The sequence below is a fragment of the Notamacropus eugenii genome, chromosome 1, assembly GCF_028372415.1.
Source record: "Notamacropus eugenii isolate mMacEug1 chromosome 1, mMacEug1.pri_v2, whole genome shotgun sequence".
Lineage (NCBI taxonomy): Eukaryota > Metazoa > Chordata > Mammalia > Diprotodontia > Macropodidae > Notamacropus > Notamacropus eugenii.
This window is the reverse complement of record NC_092872.1, coordinates 356,920,287-356,935,985: the sequence shown is the minus strand read 5'-3', so window position 1 is coordinate 356,935,985 and position 15,699 is coordinate 356,920,287. Positions and strand designations below refer to the sequence as shown.

General features: G+C 42.4%; 1 protein-coding gene across 4 annotated transcripts in view; it reads right to left on the bottom strand.

Moving 5' to 3' along the window:
* The window catches only part of BCL11B (BCL11 transcription factor B), a 140,176-nt gene that overhangs the window by 106,963 nt on the left and 17,514 nt on the right, over positions 1-15,699 (bottom strand). The window lies entirely within an intron of this gene.

Below are 15,699 nucleotides of genomic sequence, written 5' to 3'. Positions count from 1 at the left end.
TTAGTCTTGAACAATTATGAGTAGAGTTTTGTGATCTTTAGCCATATTTACAGATATTCAAAGGCAGATTCTATCTTGTTAGATTGTTATAAATGAAACCCTAGGGGATCCATACACAGCCAGAGGAAGATGTGAAAACTTTCTTTGGGCCCACATAAACATTTGGAGGTTTCCTATGCTGAAATTACCTTTTTTGTGTGTGGCCTTAAAAAAGAGGGCACCAAAAAATATAAATCCTTAAATTTCTCTGCAGGTCACCAAAAGTTCCATTTTGATAAGTAATTTCTTTTATGTCAATTCTATCTCAATGTATGTTAATGCTTTTTATTTATGCATACTGCAGACATGAGAGTATAAAAGCATGAAGATATTGCTTCTCCTCTGAATCATATATCTATTTTTTTAAACTACCTAGGTGCCCCACACCCCTTTGGGGAAAAAAAAACCAAATCCATTCTGTTTGGTTCAGACCTGTTTCTCAATAAAAGAAAATAGAGACATGGTTCTAACCCCAGCCTAGAAAAGCTGTCACAGTGAAGGTAAACTTTTAATCTTCTATAGGCAAACAGCATACATTTTTATTTCCTGAGTAACAGCTTTGGAGAAATGTTTGAACAAGAAATTAAGAGCTTTGTGGTAGACACACTGAGAGCTAGAGAAGGCAGACAACCACTGTTTCTCTGAGTCTTTAAGGACCTATTTGAGCCTTTAAACAACAATTTGAGGCAGATCTTTAGGAAGCAAAAATATAAAGAGACTCCTAGCAAGGTGACCATTTGCATACAAATTCTCTCTTTGGGGGGTGATTGTAAGAGAAATAAGAACTGAAGGGGGGGGGAGAAACTGACATTAATTCCCTGTAATTCCACAGTGCCTTTTGTCAAATTCTTTTGGAGGGTTCAATCCCCACACAATTGGGGAAACACTTTTGTCCTTGAGTGTTTTAAAATCCTAGCATCAGAATTTCCCTCCAGAAATGCAGGCTTCTCTCCACCTCACTCCCTTTTTAATTTGGGGAGTGAGAAGTAGAAAGAAAGCAAACCACTTTAGTGGCTCCCCCGCCCCCACCCTGGACAACACACAAAAGACAGAAATCCCAACCACCGTTCCCATGTCCCCTCACCTGATTTAGGAACAGCAGAAACAACTTATTAAGGGTAAAAGATGGGAGGGAAAGGGGGTGCGAGCAGGGGGTGGGGTGAAACTATGTATGGCACGCTAGCATTTAACTTCAGCCTCTCTGCCCCTTCCCTTAGGCGGTAGGGAAGCACCTGGCCTCTGCCCAGGTGCATCCTCGGGGAAAATATCCCTACAGGGATAAAAACTAAATGGTCACCCCTTTTTTTAATATGAGGATGACGACGTCTACTGGAGGACTTGGGGGAGGCACTTGCAAAGTTATCATAAAAGTCCTCAAAATCCCGAGAACTGCTTATGGATGAAGGAAGGCTGGGTGCGCAAGAGCCGGGCAGACGTAGAAGGCTGCGGAGGCCCCAGCCACCGGCCTGCCCTTGAACTAGAGCCTCCGACTCCATCCATCTCCGCAGGCAGGTCCCTCCTCTCCGCCCCTACCCCTTCCCAAGAGACCCAGGACAGAGGGGCGGGGGGGAGGGGGAGGGGGAGGAGGAAAGAAGGGAAGGGTCTGGCCCAGAGCCAGGGGTGAGATTGCCTGGGAAAGGAGGTGGGAAAGATTGGGGTGGGGGGAAGAAAAGAGGGGGTGGAGCTGTAAAGAAAGAGACTTTGGGGAGGAGGGCTGTAAACTGCTCGGAGAAAACTTCTCTTTAGACCCACTCTGCCGGGCCGAGACCCTCCGCCCCCTCCACTCCCCGGGGGCGCAGGGAGAGAAAGAGACACTTCGCTAGGGCTGGGCCACATGGCTCTCAGCGTGGCTCTCCTTTCTTCCAGCTTCCCCCCAGCCTGGCCGTATTCCTCCTCGTCCTCCCCTTTCTCCTTCACCAATAACACGTATTTAAATAGAGGTGTGTGTATATGCGTGTGTGTATGTATATGTATGTATGTATGTATTTTGTAACCCTGCTTCCCCTTCCCCAATCAGGACTTGATTTTTTTTATCCAGCAAGTCCAGGGTGAAATATACATATATCTGTATAAAAACCCAACCACAAACTCTTCTCCCCCCTCCCCCAAATAAATTTAGCAAGAGAAGGGGAGGATAGTGGAGAGAGGGAGACGCAGTCTAGCCCCTCCTCCCCCCTCCCCACCCCCCGGAGAAAAAAGAGGAACGGTGCAAAGGGAAGACCGAGGAAGGCGTGGGCCGGGGCGGGGGAGGCGACGGGGAGGGGAGGGGGGCGGGAAGCTGTCAAAGGCAGAAAGAAGGCAAACATTCATTCCGAGGCCAGACGCAAGGACCAAGGTCAGCTGCAAGACAGGCAGACCCTACAGCAGCTGGCCAATTATGTCCCCAGATTATGCATGGAATTGAAATCCTTCTCCCCCACCCCAGGAAAAAAAACTGGCTGGGCTGGACCTGAGATTCTAGGTCCTCAGGAAGGAGGTGTCTAATGATTTTAATTGCTCCTGTGTTTTCTAAAGGCTAGATTTAGATGCTTTCTGGATAGAAAGGCGATACTGCCCTTGGCGTGGGGAGAGGGGGAGGAGGGGAGGACCGGGGACTGGGGACATTCTGCAGATAAAAGACCCTAATGAGAGAGCGCCGGGGAGGCGCGATATGCTAAGTGCTTGCCATGATCAAAAGGTGAGGGGAAATAAGAAAATAAAAATCTGCCCGGTCAAGCAGCGGGGATGGGGAGCTGGGCAGAGCAGCCTCCCCCCTCCCCCCAAAGAAGAAAGTTACAGGAGTTGGTGCTCCGCACGGGGTGGAATCTGAGTGCATTCGAATGCACTGCGGGCCGTCAGCCTGTTTCCCTGGTCCTAACAAGTTATTTTTGCGCCTTAAATCCATCTCCCTCTCCTTAAGGCCCCCTCTCCCTCCCAAGGTTTTCTGAAAAGATTTCCTTCTCTTTGCCCCTCCCCAATAGCCTCCCCCCCCCGGGGGGGGGGTGGCAACACACACACATGCCAGGTTGTTGGGCGGAGGGGGGGGGCAGGTGGCATGGGGAGAAAAAAAAAAGTTCAAATCCCGCCGCCCCTAGCGGGGTGGGGTTGGGGGCAAGCCAGTCCCCCTGGCCCACCTCCTGCCCCAGCCAGGGTTTCCTGCGAATGGGTTAAGGCTTTGTCTCCACCGCTTCTCTCGAGAAAAACCTACAATGAAAACATTGGCTCTGGAAATCCTTCTCCTTGCCAGGATGCCACCGCCGGAGTGAAAAGTCCGTTTTGTTTTCATTACATCTCTGGGATTTCCGGTTTAGCTCCTTAGCTTAAGACACCAAATCCCCAGATACCCCACCCACCTTTCCCCCACCCCTTTCCCTTTTCTTTCTTATTATTACTTTTTTCCCCTACCCCCACCCCGTCTTCCTTTTAAGGCAGAGCCACCAACAGTCCACCCTTTAACCGTTGGGAGCTCTGCTTTGCAACAAGCCTTCCCCGCAGGCAGGTCCCCCCCCCCAAAAAAAACCCAGGTTTCCTGGGTGGAGGCCCCTAGGTTATAAGGCTGCATTATATTCTTTTCCCTCCACCGCGTCCCTGCCAGGGCAGAGAACTTCCAGGCTCCCCTAGGGGCCCCTAAATCGTTGGCTATTATTGGGGGTTTTTGCAGTTGAGATAAAGACTGCCATTTTTCCTCTGGCCACTGCAGTGGTCCAGGGGTTAAAGTTGGGCGGACAAAAGCTGTCTCCCCAATTAGTGGCTTTTAATTCCCCAGAGTATTTTCACCTTTTCCCACTAAGATTTCCTTACACTGACTCTAGCTACTCAGTACTTCCCTCCATCCAAGGGGATTAGATTTATAAAAATCAGATTTCTAAAATCTCTCTTTTTTTTTTAATCATTTTGGACAGGATCTATGATTTCATTGGCCCCGGGAGAGCTCTCCGTAAAGAATTTCCTCTATATAGATGGGCACCTTAAACAGTTTATGATCTGAGAATTGCCTGGAGCACTGAGTGACTAACCAGTGAGAGACTTAAGTCTTAAGTGACTTGCCCAGGATCACTTTGCCATTCTGAGGAGGGGGGGGAGAGCAGCTCTCTCCTTAGAATCATAAAACATATGTCCTTAGAACTATGAAAGTGTAATGTCAGGTGTGAGAATGTCTTTGGAAATCTTTGAGTTCAAAGGTTCTTGTGGTAGGTGAACTTTTTTTAAGTATTATTGTTTTTCTTTATAAATTCTGTGTGTGCTCTTTTATGCAAAAACAATTCTAAGACTTTTGTCCAACCTTTTAACCAAAGGGAAACTAAGGCCAGAAAATATAAATAACTTGCCCAAGATAATAGAGCAAAGGTGAAATCATCTTAAGGGCGATTCCCCAACGGAGGAGACTTGGGATTTGTTTTGTTGTTTATATCCCATAAGGGTCCCGGTTTTATTTGTAAGCTGCCACTTTCACCAGAAGAAGAAGAAAAGGGAGGGAGGGGGAGAAGGAATCTCACCTATTCTAAAGATGCTTTAGCAATGCCTTTTCACCCAGGTACTCACAGAGATACCGTATTTAAAACTGTCTTCACCAAAAAAGATAACATCTCTGAAATACAAACTTGATAGTATATTTATTTACCTACACTGAAACAAATTCATTTTTAGCCTCCCAGATGAAAATGCTAATAGATAAAATATTAGTCTTGTCTAACTGAATTTAGCTCCTAAAGTGGAATTATTAGATATTTACTTGTTTCTAAAACATAAAAGATCTCTCTCTCTCTTTTTTTTTACCATAACAGAAATCAGGTGAGGAAAGGCTATACTACTTTTCTAATGATTGAAGATATTTTAACTTCAGGTCAAAGTTGTATGAGTTATATGACATATCATCAATGTGCAGAAAGACCATTTATTTATTAATGTCTATACTATGATTTAGGAGAGAATAGGAAGAGCGCCAAAGGTAAGAAACCTAATTGTGAAGGGTTCCCTAAAACCCTCCTCCTCTACCTTATCACCCCAACTGTTTAGAAGATGGTGGGTGGAGGGACAATCCAAGAAGTTAACAGTGAAGACTGAGACCTGAAATATCATCTTCCCAAGGACAAGGGGAAGAATAATCCATCACCCAAAGGAACGATGCTAAAGAGCCATGGAGTGGGGGAAGATGGGATGAAAAAGAAAAAGGCTTTTATCGTAACCAGCTTTCACCTCTAAAATCTTTCCAGGATTCTTTTACTGTTTGCTTTGAAGAAGATTTTTAAACATTGTGAAGTCAGGAAAAAAAAAAAAGTATTTCACTACCCTCCACTTGAGTTGGACAGGTGTCCTCACTTTCTTTTATAAAAAGTCCCAAGGCCCAGTGCACACATTCCACATCTCTGAACATTCCTTATTCATGTGTTTGCCTTGGGTATACAGTGTCCATACATGCTCATTTCCCTTCGAATTTAGGGGTGTGTGTGTGTGTGTGTGTGTGTGTGTGTGTGTGTGTGACAGAGAGAGAGAGAGAGAGAGAGAGAGAGAGAGCTTGCAGACTGTGTCCACACCTGCAACATGGAACAGAGAATGGGAGGCAATTATCCAGGTGGTTCATTTAAAATAATTACTTTTGCATAAATAATTTTCTGGCTATTTTGGCCAAAAGTGTTTTATTGGGGAGGGGGGAAGGAGAGCTGAGTCCAATTCATCTGAATACTGAATAATTGCCCTGGTTTTCCACTGAATCATACATAGAACCTATTCTACAAACCACGGCCCCCCCCCCCCCCCCCCCCCAGTGAGAAGTGAGATCTCTTTTGATCCTACAGTACTTTACTTTTATACAATTTTCTCATATTCTGATTGGTAGCATATGTATCTCTCTTATTTTTCCATACTCGATATTATGCTTCTTGAAGGTAGAGACCATTTACTGTTTACTTTCCTAATTTTCATGGCACAGAGCACAATGCATTGGACAAGTCCCTTATAAACTCCCTGGGCCTCAGTTTTTGCATCTGTCAAGAAACTAGATGACCCTCCAGCTGTAAATTTATGATCCTAGAAGGCACTTAATAGATGTTTGTAGAAAGGGTGAGGAAGTGTACACAAAGCCCGTGAATATACACCACCCACTCAATCTCAAGTTTGTATTTCTCACTATATAAATTATTCTTTTCTCCCCATAATCCCGCACTTGCAGGAACAGCCTCATGACAGGGGCAGGAAACAGCACGCAACCTATGCTGTAGCTTCTAGCCATGGCAAAGTCAACCAGTTACCAGGCTGTGAGGGCACTATTTTTTTCTTGAACAGAACCATTTCACCAATTCCCTGGTGCCCTAAAGATACAACTCCTCCCAAGTGCTTAAAATCATCACTTCAGAACATGCCAACCAAGGAGTTGAGACTTGAACCCAGGAACAAGCTGCTAGACTCAATTCAATCAACATGGGACATTAAAAAGGAGTCTGTTGTTTGTTTTTTTTTACTTGGATTTCTTAATGAGGCAGCAGTACTTCCTTCTTTAACATGCCTTTCCTAGATCCGCTAACCTCTTCATTTTCTGAGCTCCCATCAGACTTACCCAGCTTGTTGAGAACCTGACTTTCTACCATCTTGGAATTTCTCTCAAATTACTTCCTTCCTTATGGCTGGGAAGCAACTATTGAGTGCCTAAAAGGTTCGAGGCATGGGGCTAGGCATTAGATGACAAAGTAAAAGGACAAAGCAGTTACTACTTCTAGCCTCTTGTAAGCAATCCCCTTTTGCTGCAATAGACTCCCCAGTAAATACTTGATAAATGTGCCATCAGTTAACCAGTTGGTATTCTTTCTTTCTCAGGTGTTTTTACTTGAATCTGACCTGAGTTTTCCAAGGTATCAACTAAGAGCCTCCCCTCAAAGTGTGTTTCTACTTTGAGGACACAGCCAAAGAAGTATAATAAAAATAACACTCTAAGGATTGAAAAGCACTCATTTGATCCTCACAGTAACCCTGTGTGTAGATGCTACTTTTGTACACATTTTACAGGTGAGGAAAATGAGACTAGGTGACTTGCCAGGGTCATACAACTAGTAAGAGTCTAAGATAAAGTTTGAACTCAGACCTTCCTGGCACCAAGCCTAACATTCTTATCGTAACTGAGACCTCCAGAGAAAGTTCCAGGAAGGAGCTGAAATAATAAACAGTGAGCTTCATGGTCATTGATTATCATACTTACATACTTATCTGTTGGAAATCTGTCTTTCAACTGTTTTGAAGCTTGGGAAATTCAGAATCCCCTCTCCCCGCTTTAGTTTAACATAAGTATCAGCATTTTTGAGCTGCAAGGGACCCTAGAAATCATCTATTCCAACTCTTTCATTATACAGATGAGGCCCAGAAAGGGCAAGTAATTTACCTAAGTAAGGTGCTAGTAGGACCCATGTCTGCTACCTCCTGATCCAGTGCTTTATACACCAGTGGGGTCCAACTCGGATAGAAATGGGGGCTATTCATCTGTAAGGATAAAGGTAAGCATCTCTACGTACTGTACATTGACTTAGTTTTAAAATGCCATGATAGCTATGGGGTTTGTTTTTTTTTTTTGTTCAATATTTCCCAATTATATTTTAATTTAGTACAGGCTGCACCTGGGAGTGTTGGATGTGGAAGTCAGCAAAAACCTAGGTTCAAACCCTGCATGTAATTCTTTTTCATTCAGGAGACTGTGGACAAGGTTATTAGACTAAACAAAACTAGAGAAGTCAATTTTTATTTAATTTTTTAAAAAAGCTTTCTCTTTCAGGATACCTTTCTCAAATAGTCCATTCCACAATGACTTCTCCATTCTCCCAACTCCCATCAGACTTAACAACTTGAGTTAATATTTGTAATATTAGATTTGTGTGGCCTTATCCTTTTAAAAAAATAGTTTCCTATCCATTAAGTCATCTGAACTCAGCACCACTTCTTTTACACTATTTTATAGATGAAGATCATACTGAGCCTCAGTTTTTCCTCTCTAGTCAATATAATAACTGACATTCTCACGGCCCTTTAAAGATTGCCCAGTGCTTTACATCCACATATATTATCTTACTTGAATACGCGTACAAGTTTTATCTCTCTTTACAATTTAGGAAACCTAGACACTGAGTGATGGAAATGATTTGCCCTCAGTCACACAGCTAACAAGTGTTGATAGTGGATCTGAATCCAAGTCTTCCTGGTTCCAGGGCTAGCATACTTTCCCCAAGCACTGCTATTTGTTATCTGTAGTATTACCCCCACCAGATTACTGTAGGCACAAATGAGAAAATATATTTAGATTGCTTAAAGTGCTGTACAAATGTCAGTCATTACTCAGTGTATTACTACGCTGGGCAGTCATTTAACCTCTGAGTGGTCACCAATTCTTGGGTTACACCATCCTGTTACATGATTGGAATGAGTTAATGGAAGGGAAAAATGCTTGCAAAAAATACTCGATGCTGCTGTCCAAATTTGAGCTAATATTAAAAATCCAAATTCCCCAGGTTCATTTTTCTCAGTGATCTCAGAGAAAAGAGTTCATCCCAGGTGTGCCGAGGTGACAAGCTGCTTTGTTAACTGTAGGCCCCACCAACGCATGGGGTGCCCACTCTTCCCCACTTCTGAGCAGGTTGGTTTTCATTAGTCAGGCATGAAAATTAGCAAAAGGTGACTGTCAAACATCTAATATAAACTGCAAGTCAACTACTGACCTTTTGCTACGAGATGAGAAAGAATTGTAAGTTTACTTCTCCCTGGGCGCCCCGTTGTCTGCCTCCCTACCCTGCCCATGCCTCAGATCCCTCTTTGCTGAATGACTGCTGGAAGTTTTTATACCACCCATGCACATTAGCAGAGGCAGTGGGCACAATGCCTAATCGAAATCATGTTGTGGCCAAGGGAAATGTTTCTAATAAAAATGGAAACTATAACCCACTGCTCCAGTGTCACACATCTTCAGAGACTGCCCGCTGGCCCAGGGAAGCAACTCTCATGCTATCCAGTCCATGCTACAAGGAAGCCAGCTGTCCAACAATGGAGTGGACAGCCTTGTGAATTCCTTCCTTTCACTGGAGGGGTTCAAGCAAAGACCGTAGCATGGGGGAAGAGAGTCCTGAGTATGGTGTCAGAAGAGGCCTAGGTTTGAATCTTGCCTCCAACATTAGATATGTGGCTGCAGGCACATATCCTTTGACCTATCTGAAATCCAAATCTTCTCTGAAAAACAGAGTTACTGATACCTTCACTACCTAACACATAGGGTTATGGGGAGCTCAAATGAGGTAGCTTGTATAAAGTGCAATGTAAACCTTAAAACACTAGTTGCTAGTACCATCCACCCATCAGGGATTTTGTGGACAAAATCCTCTTCTGAGGTGGGAGCCTGTTCTAAATGGACCCTTTCAACTTCTAAGATTCTCTTATAAATAAATGCAGAGATGCTCAGCAAAGATTTTTATTAGGCTGGACACCAAGAACCCATCTTGTGCCATGTAGACGGCTTTCTTGAGACAAAGCGTACCCAATGAGAATGCATCATATTTCAGAGCAGCGGTGCCCATGGACTGTTGTCCCTAATCTCACTTGACAGTCTGGTGAATCAGACAAGGATATTACCCCAACCTCTCACCCTTACTACTTATGTCAACTCAAAGCCCTGGTCCTCAATTTCCTCATCTGGCAAATGTCCTCCAAGGTCCTTCCCAGCTTTAGATCCATGATACTCTGATTTCTCTTTTATATGCCTTTCTTTTTTTTCATGACAGAGCACCACCCAATGGCTACAAACACCCCAAAGTTAAAGTTAAGAGCAGCAAATTTGTTATGTGGAACACCGAGTGCCCATAAATGCCTCAATGCAGGCAGCAAAAATAATTAGCTGTCACGAGTTGGGGGAAGAGGAAAAAAAACAGAAAGAAAGATAACTCACGACATGGAGTTAACAATCAACTGTACAACACACATGGATTTAACTAATCTTAATTTGGAGGGGAAATAACAATTCTAAATATATCAAATTCATTTATTTCAAGGCAACCTGAAGTAGTGTTTATCTCTAGTTTGCAGCACATGCAATTTAATTCTTCTCACTGGCAGGTTTTAGTTTAAAAAAAAAAATTCTTTAGACCCAAAATGAGCATTCACAGAGCTAGAGTTATAGCATTTAAATCCTGCAGCTGACAGGAAACCTTTCTTTTCAAACACACTGAGTTCAACTACATAAGGTCTGCCGCTTATGGCAGAGAATCCCACTTGCTGGTCGACATCTAAAGCCTCTCTTTCCTTCTCCGCGAATGACTTTCCATAATACTCCCCAGAATTGCTTACCCCAGTTCCAAATGAAGACTTACTTAAAAGTCTAGAACACTAAGAAAAGGACACAGAACACTTCTACCCCTGGCCTATGGTGGAGAAGCAGCCTCCTGTCACTTTTGGAATCTCCGGCACTTCCCCAAGTTAACTGACATTTCTGGGGAGTGGGGGGGATGAAGTCAAAACCATGATTGACAGGTGCTGGCTAATTCATGCCATTTCAACTTCATTTGGTTATGGAATGAATGATGTCATGCCAAAAAAAAAAAATTATCCATGATCAAGAGTATTCCCTAGAGTGGCTGTATAATGTGAAACCTCAGGAAAGTGTCTTTGGGGTAATAACTAAGAGATTTTTCTTCAAGGACCTAAAGTTAAGTTTTATAGATAGGAAATGTCCCCAGCACATTAACAGAGGCTATAGAATTATAGAATATTAGAGGGAAAAAGGATCTTAAAAATCACCTTGTCCAACTTCCTCATTTCACATTTGGGGAAACCAAAGCCCCCAGAAATGAAGTAGTACATACACAACAGGTTATTGGCAGAGCTGAGATTAGAACCCAGATCTCCCCACCTCCACATCCTTTGTGTCCACAAGTCTTAGGGCAGTTGTGGGCTTTAACCCATCTGCCAGCTTTAAACTGCACTAAGACTTTTGGGACACCTTGTATTTGACTTCACCATTATCATACGGTTATTGTAATAATAGCAGTCACACTAAGACCTGAAAGTTGAGGGGGGGGTGTCCTGCTTTGACACTAATTCATGGAATCATAGAAACAGAATATAGAGTTCAGAGTGACCTCAAGAGTTCATTTAGTCCGATCTCTTTTGTTTTAGAGATGAGTCCCAAAGAGGTGAAAAATCAAAATGGCGGTACTCTCTTGAAAGAGCTGTATAAATGTAGAACTTCCATGTCAAACACAGATATTAGTAATATGCTCAGCCTATGAGACTTGTACTGCTTTAGTAAGTGAAAACCAAACCACCTGGGCTAGAAGAACAGTTGTAGCAAGCCTTCCAAAGCCAACACTGAATCCCAAATTACTTCTTTCTTACAAAAGTCAAAAGTGATCTATGACAAGCACGTCTTATAGATGCACATTTTCTTTCAAAACCTGAGATCTAGCCTCTCCTCTTCAAATCACTAAAAAATAGAAAGACACTAGAGATTGCTTATAGTACAGTCAATCAGATCAGGATGTCAGAGAGAGGTTGGATCAAGGGAAAGAGGTTATAGATATTCCCAATCAACTTTCTCTGAAGAGTTCTTTCAGGGAAAAATAATAATGTTGATGATGATCTATCCACATTTCTATAGTACTTAGAAATCTTTACAAAGTGCTTTCCTCACAGTAATTAATATATCACCTATTTTAATATTTAATAATTAATATATAACCTATTTTTCTGATAAGGAAAACTGAGGCTCAAAAAAGTTAAGTGAAGCACACAGGGTCTGATAGCACCATCTGTAAGATGAGGGGATTAAATTAGAAATCAGGGGAGGGAAACCTGAGGCCTCAAGACCACATATGGCCCTCTAGGTCCTCAAGTGTGGCTCTCTGACTGAATCCAAACTTCACAGAAAAAATCCTCTTAATAAAAGGATTTGTTCTATAAAACTTGAACTTGGACTTGGTCAAAAGGTCACACCCAAGGCCTTGAGGCCCCAGGTTCCCCACCTCTAAACTACATGCTTTTTAAGATTCCTTGCAGCTCTAATCCATGATCCCATCTGTTGCTTCTAAATGGCTGAGATGGAATTCAGACCAAGATCTCCTGACCATCACTCTAATATGCATTTCACATGCTACCTTAAAAGAAAGCATGGTTTGAAGGTATAGCAATGGCGAAGTATGACATTAATTATATCATCCATATGTGAGATTGGCCTCCCTCAAATAAGATTGTCAATTCCCCAAAGATGATCCTTGTCGATCATCAAATTCATCAAACTGCAATTCCAAGATCGGAGCTGATTGCCAAAGGCCCCAAAATGATAGACTGACCCTGGAAAAAAAAAAAGGAGAAGATGGCAAACTCCATCTTCAGTGCTCTCCAGCACCTCCAGCATGTGTATTACCTCTTCCACTCCAAGTAGTCACCAACCTCAATCTGCCCTTCCAGACAACATCCAAGACTTCAAAACTGCCGCTTTCCCTGCTATGTCCTTCCCATTTCTTTATTGCTCAGCTCTCAGCTGATACTTGCAAAGGATGTAATTCATACTTAAGAGGAAGGATAGCAGCTTAATATCTTACATAACCAAACAGGTATTTTCGTTTTCAAAGAAGACCCTTACATCTCTAGTGGTATAACTTCAGCACCCCAGATTCCCTTGGAGTAAATATTCTTTGTCATTTCTTTATAATGCCTCTCATAGGATATCAAGGATTTGAATCTATAACTGTAAGTGGTAGCCCCAAAGGTTTGTGCCAGGTCCAAGGGATTTTTGCCACCATTAATCTTAGGATGATGTAAATTGTAAGACCACTACCAGAAGCTTACTATACTAAAACTCAGTTGAGCCAGAGAAATAGGAAAACGCATACTGTCAGTACTGTCCCTTACGATCAGAGAACACAGAATGTAAGAGCAAGAAAGAGGCTTTTAACTTATACATTTTACAGATGAGGAAACTGAGGCTGAGGGAGAGGAAACCCTTGCCCAAGGTCACAACACAACAAATGAAAACTTCACAGAAATTCAAGAAAGCCTCACCAGGGCGGAGGGCAGCCAGCAGCACCATGGGCAGCCACTGCCTGGCCTGGGCAGCAGCTGTGTGTATTTCCAGAAGCCAAAGCAGCCCATTGCCTATGATTTCCAGTCTCCCTCTTAAAATATAAAGACTCAATTATCTTTGAACAGCTTGCTTTACACATGAATTGACACATTTATTTGACAATAAATAACTGAAAGTTATCTGTGTTTCCTTTACTGTTAATCTACACAGAGAAATAATAAACAGGGCTTGTCTACAAAAATGCAACTACTGCAGTCCTCAGAATTCAATTAAGCTAAAATAATTAATGCTTCCACCATATTAAATTACTTTATACATTTGAGCCACTGAAGTTTTATTCTTTAATCTTTCCTTTTTGTTAAATAAATAAAAAAAATTAGTTGCTTCCAAAAGTGTGAAGGAAAAAAGGGAAAAGGAGAGAAAGAAGGACCAGGATTTGCTATTTCAATGTAACGGTCTTCCTCAACTGCCACAGCATGTACTGTATTTGGTGCCTTTGATTAAACGAACATTTAAAATGCTTTGAACAAACATATCTGTCTTTATACTTCTAAGGGATTATTTTACATATTTTCTTTGGGAATAAAGAAATCCATTCACCCTGTTGCAGAGCAGAAAGGCCAACAATATCTGTTGCCGCTCGTACAGCATTGTAGAGTACTATAGTATTTCAACCAAAAAAAAAAGGAAGAAGGGTTGGGGGTAAAGCTTCCTTAGAAATTATCTTTTCCTTTTATGAAATCATATTTAGTTGATTTTTTAAACAAATCTAACAATAATGATCTATGGCCTCTCATTGGGAAATACCTTCAGTGTTAAATTTAGGTTCTAGTTTTTCTAGCAAATGTAAAAGGCTTTTCTATTGAGAGAGAAATCTGGGGATAGGTATACTACACTAGGGCCTTTCTAAGGAAAGACTTCTCATGAGGCAGTCATGGCTGCCCTGCCTGGCTACAATGTCATGAATTCCGTACTCCTGCTGAAAATTATTCCTCTGATTTTTTTTAAGTACAGGAAGGAGAGGACAGGGAACCAAAAAGTCATCCCACCTTTTTCATCTAACAGTTTGGTCCTTAATTAAGAAGGCACTGCCACATTTGCACAGATATTCCTATCTGCAGATCATGTTCAGGAAGTCTTCCCAAAATAACTTTTTATTTTTGTATTTTAAGTGCCTCTCATAAAAATTTCCTTTTGATCTCCATTGAGCTAGGAAAAGAGTAAGAACTGTCATTGATCTTTCTCATTTTAGGACAGTAGATTCCGTGCCTACACCATCCCAAGGTCCTCACCCCACCCTCAAACAGATCTGAGAATTAAAAGTTAGAAGGAACTTTGGAAATCATCTGGTTCAGCATCTACAGGATAAAATCAAGGTGGCTTGCCCAAAGTCACAGAGCTAGGACCAGAACTCAGGTCTCTTGGTTACTATTCCAGTAATTCTCCACCATCCCACATGACAGAACAGGTAGACTAGTGGCAACAGTCATTCCAAAAGATCCAAAGAATTTAAAAAAAAAAAATAACCATCAGATTCTGGCCTCAGCAAATGGCAACTCTCGAATCCCCTTTGACTGGCTAGGCACAGAAGTAACAGAACACTTTCAACAGAAAAAGTAGGAGCTCTACCAAAGATTAAAATTACCAGTAGCTGCTCTCTGACCTACCTGAGCAGCCTCTGTACCTCAGGGAGTCACTGGAAGAAGAAATCAAGTCACTACCTCTGATGCCTCTAATTAGCCCAAAGTGGTCCAAGCATTCTCTCTGAAAATCCCTAGCCTAGTGCAATGAACATAGAGGTTTATGCCATCTGGTCGTGGTATTTTGGAAGAAGGCAGGGCCAGAAAGTTCATCTAGTCATGGAATCTAGAGCCAGAAGGGACCCATAATCATAGGATGTCAGCCATGGAAGCCACCCTTAGAGATGTCATCTTATCCACCCGCCTCCTTTCAGAGATGAGAAGAACAAGGTCCTAAGAAGGCAAGGGAAAGGCTTGTCTATGGTCGCACAGGTGGAGAGTCAGTGACAGAGCCAGGTTATAATTGATCAGTGCTTAGCCTTGTGTCTAGTACAGAAAGTACGAATCCAAAAGCAGAACACTAGGAAGAGGTAAAATGGGAAAAGGAAGCTTTCCTATTTCCAGGTTAAGTGTAGACATGCTAACAGAAAAAGAGAAGGCCCTATTCCAAAGCTTTAAAAGCCCTTGGTGGGCTCTTTTTATCCCTAATCCTCCTCTATTCACCATAACAACATAAATACTAGCAGTTAAGAACATCAGCTTTTGAGCTAGAAGGGAGCTATCAAAAAGCCCTCCATTTTAAAGATGAAGAAACTCTGGCCCCTGGAGGGGAAGGGATATGCCCATGATGACATGGATAATACATAGCAAGAAGCCCTTTGACTCCCAGTCTGGGGCTTTTCCCACCAGATCACAGTTAGTGTTCGCCCAAGAAAGTAGTATCGGTTTATAGACTCCACCCAAGAGAGAGATGAGCACACAAAAAAGGGTCTGCTGCTTTGGATGGAGTATCTTGATGCTAGGAAGGAAATAGCAAGCTAACAGAGCAAGAGGCACTTCTTGTAAAACCGCACTTTTGAGAGGAAACAGGCCAAACAGAAGGTAAGCATGTGCTAAAGT